We start from the raw sequence: 11,376 nt of genomic DNA, 5'->3' as shown, positions 1-11,376 counted from the left end.
TCCCTTAGTAGTTTTTATATACATATGAACATACATAAATATTTCTAAATACATAAATACAACTTGCTCAGTCAATATAATGTTATATAAGCATGTTTTCGGGCAATAGACATGCTACAGTGGATGCTGGAAAGCCCATGAAGCGTAAATCCTATATAAAGTACTACAGGCAGCTAAGGAAAGCTGAGAGCAGGAGAAATGGTCTTCCCTAGTGAAGACAGCACTATTTTGTTATCTAATCCAAATGGTCAACCCTGTACACTGACAGACAAGCAACTTCATTTTAAGTTGATTTTTTTTCTTCTAGCTATCTCTTTCCTTTTTTTTTTGGATATTTTATTTACTTACATTTCAGATGTTATCCCCTCTCCCCATTTTTGCCCCCTAGAAGCCCCTTATCCAGTCCCCTCTCCTGTTACTTTTATGAGGGGTGTGCACCACCCACCGACCCACTCCCCACTCCCTGCCCTCGAATTCCCCCACACTGGGACATCCAGCCTTCATGGGACCAAGGACCTCCTCTCCCACCAATGCCTGACAAGGCCATTCTCCATTCCATATACAGCTGGAGCCATGGGTCCCTCCAAGTGTGCTCCCAGGCTGTCAGTTTAGATCTTGGGAGCTCTGGTTGGTTGGTATTGTTCCTCTTCAAATGGGGCCGCAAGCCCCTTCAGCCCCTTCAGCTCCTTCAGTCTTCCCTCTACCTCCTCCATTGGGAACTCCATGATCAGTTCAATGATTAGCTGAGAGCCTCTGCCTCTGACAGAGCCTCTCAGGAGACAGGTATATCAGGCTCCTGTCAGCATGCACTTCCTGGCATGCACAACAGTGCCTGTGTTTAGTGACTGCACATGGGATGGATCTCCAGGTAGGGCAGTCTCCAGGTGACCTCTCGTCCAGTCTTTGCTTCACACTTTGTCTCGATACTTGCTCCTATGAGTATTTTGTTACTACTCCTAAGAAGGACCAACCACCCACACTTTGGTCTTCCTTCTTCTTGAGCTTCATGTGGTCTGTGAGTTGCATCTTAGGTATTATGAGCATTTGGGCTAATATCCACTTATCAGTGAGTGCATACCATGTGTGTTCTTTTGTGATTGGGTTACCTCACTTAGGATGATATTTTCTAGTTCCATCCATTTGCCTAAGAATTTCACGAATTCGTTGTTTTCAATAGGTGAGTAATACTCCATTGTGTAAATGTACCACATTTTTTGTATCCACTCCTCTCTTGAAGGACATCTGGGTTGTTTCCAGCTTCTCGCTATTATAAATAAGGCTGCTATGAACATAGTGAAGCATGTGCCCTTGTTTTATGTTGGAGTATCTTTTGGGTATATGTCCAGGAGTGGTATAGCTGGGTCCTCAGGTAATATTTTGTTGAATTTTCTGAGGAACCTCCAGACTGATTTCCAGAGTGGTTGTACCAGTTTACAATCCCACCAACAATGGAGGAGTGTTCCTCTTTCTCCATATCCTCACCAGCATCTGCTATCACCTGAATTTTGGATCTTAGCCACTCTGATTGGTGTGAGGTGGAATCTTAGGGTGGTTTCGATTTGCATTTCCCTGATGTTGAATATTTCTTGAGGTGCTTTTTCGACCATTCGAGTTTCCTCAGTTGAGTTCTTTGTTTAGCTCTGTACCCCATTTTTAAAGGGTTATTTGATTGTCTGGAGTCTAATTTCTTGAGTTCTTTGAACACTTTGGATATTAGCCCTCTATCAAATGTAGGATTGGTAAAGATCTTTTCTCAATCTTTTGGTTGCTGTTTTATCCTATTGACAGTGTCCTTTGCCTTACAGAAGCATTGAAATTTTATGAGGTCCCATTTGTCAATTCTTGATCTTAGAGCATAAGCCATTGGTATGCCGTTCAGGAACTTTTCCCCTGTGACCATGTGTTTGAGGTTGTTCCTCATTTTCTCTTCAATTAGTTTCAGTGTACCTGGTTTTATGTGGAGGTCCTTGATTCACTTGGACTTAAGCTTTATACAAGGAGATAAGAATGGATCGATTTGCATTCTTCTACATGCTGACTTCCAGTTGAACCAGCACCATTTGTTGAAAATGCTGGATTTTTTATTCCACTGGATGGTTTTAGCACCTTCTTCAAAGATCAAGTGACCATAGGTGTGTGGGTTCATTTCTGTGGCTTCAATTCTATTCCATTGATCTACATGCCTGTCTCTGTACCAATATCATGGAGTTTTAAATCACTATTGCTCTGTAGTACAGCTTGAGGTCAGGAATGGTGATTTCCCCAGAAGATCTCTTATTGTTGAGAATAGTTTTCACCATCCTGAGTTTTTTGTTAGTCCAAATGAATTTGAGAATTGCACAGAGAATAACTCTGTGAAAAATTGAGTTAGGATTTTGATGGGGATTACAGTGAATCAGTAGATTGCTTTCGACAAGATGACCATTTTTACTATATTAATCCTGCCAACCCATGAGCGTGGGAGATCTTTCCATCTTCTGAGATCTTCTTTAATTTCTTTCTTCAGAGACTTGAAGTTCTTGTCATACAAATCTTTCACTTGCTTGGTTAAATTCACACCAAGGTGTTTTATATTATTTGTGACTATTGTGAAGCGTGTTGTTTCCCTAATTTCTTTCTCAGCCTGTTTATCCTTTGAGTAGAGGAAGACTACTAATTTGTTTGAGTTAATTTTATATCCAGCTACTTTGCTGAACTTGTTTATCAGGTTTAGGAGTTCTCTGGTGGAAGTTTGGGATCACTGAAGTATACTATCATATCATCTGCAAATAGTGATATTTTGACTTCTTCCTTTCCAATTTGTATCTCTTTACTCTCCCTTTGTTGTCTAATTGCTCTGGCTAAGACATTGAGTACAATATTGAATAAATAGGGAGAGCGTGGGCAGCCTTGTCTAGTGCCCTGATTTTAGTGGGATTGTTTCAAGTTTCTCTCCATTTAGTTTGATGTTGGCTACTAGTTTGCTGTATATTGCTTTTACTATGTTTAGGTATGGGCCTTGAATTCCTGATCTTTCCAAGATTTTTATCATGAAGGGGTGTTTAATTTTTTCAAATGCTTTCTCAGCATCTAATGAGATGATCATGTGTTTTTTTTCTTTGAGTTTGTTTATAGAGTGGATTACATTGATGGATTTCTGAATATTGAACAATTCCTTCATTCCTGGGATAAAGCCTATTTGATCATGATGGATGGTTGTTTTGATGTGTTCATGGATTCAGTTTGTGAGAATTTTATTGAGTATTTTGCATGGATATTCATAAGGGAGATTGGTCTGAAGTTCTCTTTCTTTGTTGGGTCTTTGTGAGGTTTACATATGAGTGTAATTGTGGCTTTATAGAATGAATTGGGTAGTGTTCCTTCTGTTTCTATTTTGTGGAATAGCTTGAAGAGAATTGGTATTAGGTCTTCTTGGAAGGTCTGATAGAATTCTGCACAAAAACTATTTGGTCCTGGCCTTTTTTTTGGTGGGGAGACTTTTAATGACTCCTGCTATCTCGTTAGGGGTTATAGGACTATTTAGATGGTTTATCTCATCCTGATTTAACTTTAGTACCTGGTATCTGTCTAAGAAATTGTCCATTTCATCCAGATTTTCCAGTTTTGTTGAGTATAAGCTTTTGTAGCAGGATCTGATGATTATTTTGAATTTCCTCAGTTTCTGTTGTTATGTCTCCCTTTTCAGTTCTGATTTTATTAATTTGGATACTGTCTCTGTGCCCTCTGGTTAGTCTGGCTAAGGATTTATTTATCTTGTGGATTTTCTCAAAGAACTAGCTCCTGATTTTATTGATTCTTTGTACAGTTCTTTCTGTTCCTACTTGGTTGATTTCAGCCCTGAGTTTGATTATTTTCTGCTATCTACTACTCTTGGGTGTATTCGCTTCTTTTTTGTTATAGAGCTTTCAGGTGTGTTTTCAAGCTGCTAGTGTATGCTCTCTCCAGTTTCTTTTTGTAGGCACTTAGAGCTCTGAGTTTTCCTTTTAGTACTGCTTTCATTGTGCCTCATAAGTCTTGGTATGATGTGTCTTCATTTTCATTACATTCTAAAAAGTCTTTAGTTTCTTTATTTCTTCCTTGAACAAGTTATCATTGAGTAGATGGTTGTTCAGTTTCCACGTGTATGTGGGCTTTCTGTTGTTTTTGTTGTTATTAAAGATCAGCCTTAGTCTGTGGTGATATGATAGGATGCAAGGGATTATTTCAATCTTCTTGTATCTGTTGAGGCCTGTTTTGTGGCTAATTATATGGTCTACTTTGGAGAAGGTACCATGAGGTGCTGAGAAGAAGGAATATTCTCTTGTTTTAGGATGAAATGTTCTATAGATGTCTGTTAAATCCATTTGGCTCATAACTTCTGTTCATTTCACTGTGTTTCTGTTTAGTTTCTGTTTCCATGATCTGTCCATTGCTGAGAGTAAGGTGTTGAAATCCCCACTATTATTGTGTGAGGTGCAATGTGTGCTTTGAGCTTCAGTAAAGTTTCTTTTATGAATCTGGGTGCCCTTACAATTTGATCATAGATATTCAGAATTGAGAGTTCATCTTTGTAGATTTTTCCTTTGATGAGTATGAAGTGTCCTTCCTTATCTTTTTTGATAACTTTTGGTTGAAAGTCGATTTTATTTGATATTAGAATGGCTACTCCAGCTTGTTTCTCGGGAGGAATTGCTTGGAAAATTGTTTTCCATACTTTTACTCTGAGGTAGTGTCTGTCTTTATCACTAAGTTGCAATTCCTATATGCAGCAAAATGCCAGGTCCTGTTTACATGTCTAGTCCGTTAGTGTATGTCTTTTTATTGGGGAATTGAGTCCATTGATGTTAAGAGATTTTAAGGAAAAGTGTATGTTGCTTCCTGTTATTTTTGTTATTAGAGGTGGAATTATGTTTGCTGTCTTCTTTTGGGTTTGTTGGAAAAAGATTACTTTCTTGCCTCATATGGGGTGTAGTTTCCCTCCTTGTGTTGGAGTTTTTCATTTATTATCCTTTGTAGGGCTGGATTTGTGGAAAGATATTGTGTAAATTTGGTTTTGTCATGGAATATCTTTGTTTCTCCATCCATGGTAATTGAGAGTTTTGCTGGGTATAGTAGCCTGGGCTGGCATTTGTGTTCTCTTAGGGTCTGTATGATGTCTTTCCAGGATCTTCTGGCTTTTATAGTCTCTGGTGAGAAGTCTGGTGTAATTCTGATAGGTCTGCCTTTATATGTTACTTTACCATTTTCCCTTACTGATTTTAGTATTTTTTCTTTATTTTGTGCATCTGATGTTTTGATTATTATGTGAAGGGAGGTATTTCTTTTCTGGTCTAGTCTATTTGAAGTTCTGTAGGTTTCTTGTATGTTCACGGGCATCTCTTTCTTTAGGTTAGGGAAATTTTCTTCTATAATTTTGTTGAAGTTATTTACTGGCTCTTTAAGTTGGAAATTTAAACTCTCTTCTACTCCCATTATCCTTAGGTTTGGTCTTCTCATTGTGTCCTGGATTGTGTTTTGGACTAGGAGCTTTTTACATTTTGCATTTTCTTTGACCATTGGGTCAATGTTCTGTTGCATTTTCTGCACCTGAGATTCTTCTATCTCTTATATTCTGTTGCTGATGACTCCTGATCTCTTTCCTAGGTTTTCTGTCTCCAGGGTTGTCTCCCTTTGTGATTTCTCTATTGTTTCTATTTCCATTTTTAGATTCTGGATGGTTTTGTTCAATTCCTTCACCTGTTTAGTTGTGTTTTCCTATAATTCTTTAATAGATTTTTGTGTTTCCTCTTTAAGGGCTTCTACCTGTTTACCTGTGTTTTCCTGTATTTCTTTAAGGGAGTTATTTATGTTCTTCTTAAAGTCTTCTATCATCATCATGAGAAGTGATTTTAAATCTGAATCTTGCCTTTCCAGTGTGATGGGGTATCCAGGACTAGCTATGGTGGGAGAACTGGGTTCTGATGATGTCAAGTAACCTTGGTTTCTGTTGCTTACATTCTTGTGCTTGCCTTTTGCCATCTGGTTATCTCTAGTGCTACCTGCACTCACTGTCCCTGACTGGAGCCTGTCTCTCCTGTTATTTTGGTTGTGTCAGAGCTCCTCAGAGTCCAGCTGTCTCTATGATCCAGTGATTCTGGGTGTCAAAGCTCCTGGGAGTCAGGCTGCCTCTGGGATCCTGTAATCCTATGTTCCTGGGTATGTTAGAGCTCCTGGGAGTCTAGCTTCCTCTATGATCCTGGACATGTTAGATCTCTTTGGATTCCAGCTTTGTCTGGGTATTGTGAGATTGGTTTGCAAGGGGTAGCGGCCAAGGTCTGCTCAGTGTACCGTCTCAAAACGGAAGGAATCCATGCCAGTGGGGTCAGGGCACGGTGTCTTCATGGGAGCAGACCAGCTAGGAGTCAGCTGCTTTGGGTGCAGTGGATCCTCAACTGCTCTGAGTGCAGCAGATCCCCTGGGATGGGTCTGAATATGGTGTCTTCCCGGGAGCATGGCAAGCTATGAGTCTGCCCCAGTGAGAAGGGCCAAGTTGATCACTTTTTAAAAAGCCCTCCTCAAATAGAATCACATTCTGAAATACTGAGAATGAGAACCTCAGCATATGAGTGAGGGATCAGAGTAACATGTAACAATGGCTAAGATGCAGTCCTAGCCTTTTCCTGTTCTGAGTTTGATTGAATAACATGATGCTTTTATTTTTAACTTTTGGTTTTTAGTTGCTATCTTGGTGAATCAGTTCACAATTAACTTTTAGCTATGCAAAAGCAACAAAGCAAAACAAGAATGTAAGTAAGCAAGCAAGCAGACACTCCCCTACACCACACACACACACACACACACACACACACATACACACACAAACACATTTCACCATTGTGGCCACCAAAACCCACGGGAAGCAATTGTTTGTGCCTTTGCTTTTGGTTCTGATATGCCTCAGGACTACAAATGCATACTATTCAGCTATAATCAAGGGCATTAGGGACAAAAAAACAGCTTTCACATTCCATGCTTCCTACTGTGGACAACCATTAACCAGAAAGTTAATGCCCTAGTGAGCTGTTGCCTGGCTGTGCTCTGTGATTCACTGGAGCTCTTGTGTCTGTCTTGCGATCTTAATGCATAAGGAATTAGTGACTGCCAACCCAGTAAGTGTGATTGTTAAGACACGTGTGGACACAGCCTATTGGTAAACTAGTGATTCTGCCATTGGAGTTAGAGGAATGCATCCACTTACCTTGGCTCAAGGTAACACATCTCCTAGGCGTGAAGGAGATTATGCTTAAATACATGCCAAGCTTAGTGCTTCAGATGAACTTAGAGTTTAGGGAATGTTCTAGTTATTATTCAGTCTGTCAAAAAGTCTCAAATCACTGTGGTTATAAACATGAAGTGATTCAGTTGTTTTCAAATTGTACTCTGTTTGGGATAATAGGCTCCTTTGATGCATGGGAGCCTAATCCTCACAACTCCGAATATACAGAAGTTATTAGAACAGCCTCTCAACCATGTTGTAACATTCAATACTGTTTCCTACCAGCTTTGCAAAGAAAGAAAGATTCAGTAGTATTAATTTTTAAATGTTCAGCTCATACTTGACCCAGTCTCTACTCGTTCACTACACATACAGACAGGTAAAACCTTTGACCCTAGTTAGATGGTGATGTCAGTAATGGTGGTGAGGTGGGTAGTGGTTATGGTGGTAGTGGAAGTGGTGGTGGTGGTACTGGTAGTAGTCAGGGGTTGCTGAAGATTGGCGCTGGTGATGGTGCTGGTGGCCACGGGGTTGTTGTTGATCATGGTAGCAATGGGGCTTCTTGGTGGCAGTGCCAGGGTTGCTACAGAGTGGTGGTAGTGAAGGTGGCAATGGGGTCACTGGTGGTGGTGTTAGCAGGACAATGATGATGGAGGTTGTGATTGTGGGGATGGTAGCTATGGATTTGCTGCCAGTTACTGGTGGTGGTGGTAATGGTGAGTGTGATGATGGTAACTTTGGATTTGATGATGGTGATGATATGAACTCAGGAAATAAATAGTTTGTACCCTGACTGAGTGGAGTGTGGAAACTGTCTTAGGTCTCTTTGTTTTATCTCCTTCACACTGGTCCCCTCTGCAGTCACATGGGGATTGAATAAGAAGGACTGAGGCCGAGGGTTCCCCATAGAGTGCCTTACGGTGGTACAGTAGCAGTCACATCTCTGTCATACATAATAGTCCTGAGCCACAGTACAGGTTGGTGACCGAGTCTCCTTCATGTCATCGTCATGCCAACTACTTTACTGTTGTTGCTCTGTGATCCTTGCTCTCCTACAGCAGTGTTTTTAAAAAGTTACATTGTTTTTATGCAGTAAAACTTTTCCTTTTTAGGTGTATGGATTAGAGTTTTTGAAAATCCAGGTTTTCGTGGAACCACTTACATCTGGGATACACGAATGCACGGCTCCAAAGGCACTTGGTGTCCCTTTGTCGTATTCTCCTGTCTCTCAATCTAAAACTTTCTTATTAAAGTGTTAAAAGAACTGTTTTATGTTATGTTGATATGTTTTATTAGTAAAATGTTGGTTTTTTTTAATATTTGCCTTGGGTCATGTATCTTGATAAGGATAGGAAACATTTTAAATAGAGGCTGGTCAAAACCAAGTTTTACAAGACTTTCTAATATTCTCTATAGCTCATTAAGAACTATTTCTATTAACTCATTAAGAACTAGCTATTGCTAATATCACCTAACATGTCTAATATGTATTATAATATCAAGTCATCATGAGAATACAGTGTAGTTTGAGATATATATCTGTAATAGATATAATAAAACATGACAATATTGATGAGTTTTATTAGTAAAACGTTGATTTTTTTATATATTGCCTTGGGCCATGTATCTTGATAAGGATAGGAAACAAATTTTAATTAGAGGCTGGTCAAAACGAAGTTTTACAAGCCTTTCTAATAGAAATCATAGATTTCCTGACTTTAATTGCTATATTGTGGCTTCCATGTTTCTGGATTTTCTCTCTCTGGTTCTCTTCAACATCTGTAATCAGATAATATGCAGGGAAAGAGCTGCAGGAGATTTTTTTCTGGATCTGGCCTGGCAGAGGTCACCTCTTACATTCTCTGGGAAAGAACTTGGTCATATGGCTCCACCTACCTGTGAATGGGGAGAGGGAACCTGCTATGGTCACGTATTAACAAGTGAGGTGACTGGAGCTTGGTAGGTAAGTCCCATTGCTCTTGCCTATTTAACCTTCTGGTGGATCTCCTAATAAGAGACCATCTTATTGATAATAGCATGATTTCGAACAATTTAATGATAACATCATTCAATTAATAAGCCTGAAATTCATGACAAATACGGATCTTCTTATCCATACCTAATGCTTTTTGCAGGATATTTTGATTGTCATTTTTTTCATGCCACGTGGTTGAAGGAACACTGTAAATATCTACATGGTTGAGAATATTACTCCTTTCTCTACAAGGCCTCTGTATTTGGGATTTAATGCTCTGTGGTTTCTGTCCTGAAACTGAAGTTTGGTGGAACAATGTCTAGGCAGTGTCACTATGAAGTGTCACTTTCTTTTGTCTATGATGTCTCTTGTCAGGTTTTCAAGCTTTCTCTATTTTGGTGTCCTTGCTATGATGATAAGGGACTAAACCTCTGAACCTGTAAGCCAGCCCCAGTTAAATGTTTAATACATTATTATCATAGTAGGGAGCCTGGCAGCAAGCAGGCAGACATGGTGCTGGAGAAGGGGGTGAGGGTTCTGCATCTTGATTTGAAGGCAACCAGAAGAGAGACTGGCATTTTCAGGCAGCTAGAAGGAAGCTCTCTTTTGCAATGGGTAGAACTTCAGCACAGGAGGAGACCTCCAAAGCCGATTCCCACAGTGACACACTTCCTCCTATAAGGCCACACCTCCTACCAGTACTACTCCCTATGGGCCAAGAATAATATTGCATAGTGAGATGACTATTAATAATGTATTTTTAAAACACTGGAAGACAATTGGAGAGGTAGCTTAGTAGGTAAGGGCATTTGCTGCCCCGCCTCATGACCTGAGTTCAGTCCCTAGGATGTACATGATGGAAGGAGAGAACCATCTCCCACAGGTTGTCTTCTGCCCGCTACATGAGTACCATGGCATATACACATCACCAATAAAACAAACAAACACCAAAAACGTAAATCTGTGGTGTTTGAATGAAAATGGCCTCCATAGGCTCAGGGAGTGGCACTATTTGGAGGTGTGGCCTTGTTGGAGGACATGTCTTACTAAGGGTGAGCTTTGAGGTTACAAATGCTCAAGCCAGGCTCAGTGTCTCTTTCTCTCACTGCTGCTTGCCAGTCCAGATCTAGAACTCATGGCTCCTTCTCCAGCACCGTGTCTGCCTGCTTGCTGCAGGACTTTCTGCCATGATGATACTGGACTAACCCCATTATCATCTGTAAACTGTAAACTAGCCCCAATTAAATGTTTTTCTTAATAAGAGTTGCCAGGCCATGGTGTCACTTCACAGAAATAGAACCCTAACTAAGACAAATATTGAATAAAATAGAATATTGCAGATAACAATGAGGAAAAAAGATTTTTTGTTTGTTTGTTTGTTTTTGAGATTGGCTTTCACTATATATCTCTGGCTGCCCTGGAACTCAGTATGCAGGCCAGGCTGACCTCAGACTCACAGAGATCTGCTGTCTTCTGCCTAGGATTAAAGGTGCAAGCCACCAGCCTGGATACCCAAGGCATTTTAATATTGAAAATCTGTTGCCACATTTGGGAGAATTGTAATAGCTATATTAAAACCAACACAAGTCCTGTTAAACCTGCATAAAATGCAAAAATAAAAGCTCCCGGACAATGCTTGAAGTAGGTGAATATCATGGTGTGTGACTTATTTGTCAATAGAGCGTTACTAAAAGTAAGAGTAGAATATTGCAAAAGATGCTCCAGAGAGACATCTACTGTCGCTTGTCCTGTTCAACTGAATGCTGACCACATCTTGTGACCACCAACACACCCACCACTGTGACCACCACCAGCTCCTCCATACCATTCCAGAACGTTCAATAGCGAGAACTGCCAAGCTGTAAGAACACTGAAAAAGAGAAATCTACCCATCTGGATAGACCAGAAAAGGATGGGAAAAATCCTTGAGCAAGTTCTCAACTCTTTATTCTAAGGTTTTAAAACCTTCCAGGAGAGATGAGAGATGCAGGCTTTCTCTTTGCTCCCCCGGTATATGTATTAGATTAAGGGGAGGAGCCAGCCTCCCAAGTGAATGGATCATTCTTTGACTCAGATTCACCATGAAGATACGTGGAGGAAACTTCCGGGCAAGAGCATGCCATACTCACCCAAAGGATAGTGCTCTGAGGACAGTGAGAAAGAGGTG

The sequence above is a fragment of the Grammomys surdaster genome, unplaced genomic scaffold (genome assembly GCF_004785775.1).
Source record: "Grammomys surdaster isolate TR1022 unplaced genomic scaffold, NIH_TR_1.0 134, whole genome shotgun sequence".
NCBI lineage: Eukaryota > Metazoa > Chordata > Mammalia > Rodentia > Muridae > Grammomys > Grammomys surdaster.
Note: the sequence above shows the minus strand (reverse complement) of the source record.